Here is a 494-nt window from a genome sequence, read left to right on the forward strand (position 1 = left end):
TCTGGTGTCACAACAAAAAGTCTGTGTCAATATTATGCTAAGTGAAAGAATAACAAAAATAGATCCGAGACATAGAAGCATGGAACAGATTGAAGAACTTCAGAGGGAAGATGGTGGTGGGTGGATGGGTGGGAAGAGATTAACTAAAGAACTTGAATGCATATATGCATAACTCATGGACACAGATAATAGGGTCGTGAAGGCCTGGGGGTGGGGGCAGGTGCAGGATGGAGGGGGGGTCAATGGGAAAAAAAACTCCACAAAGGGGACAGCTGTAATGCTTTCAAAATTAAAGATAAAAATAAATAAATACATACATAAATAGCAAGTGTTGGCAAGGATGTGGAGAAAAGGGAACCTTCGTGCATTGTTGGTGGGAATACAGATTGGTGCAGCCACTATAGAAAACAGTGTGGAGGTTTCTCAAAAAATTAAATATGGCCCTGCCGGTTTGGCTCAGTGAGTAGAGCATGGGCCTGTGGACTGAAGAGTCC

Source organism: Myotis davidii, unplaced genomic scaffold (assembly GCF_000327345.1).
Source record: "Myotis davidii unplaced genomic scaffold, ASM32734v1 scaffold984, whole genome shotgun sequence".
Lineage (NCBI taxonomy): Eukaryota > Metazoa > Chordata > Mammalia > Chiroptera > Vespertilionidae > Myotis > Myotis davidii.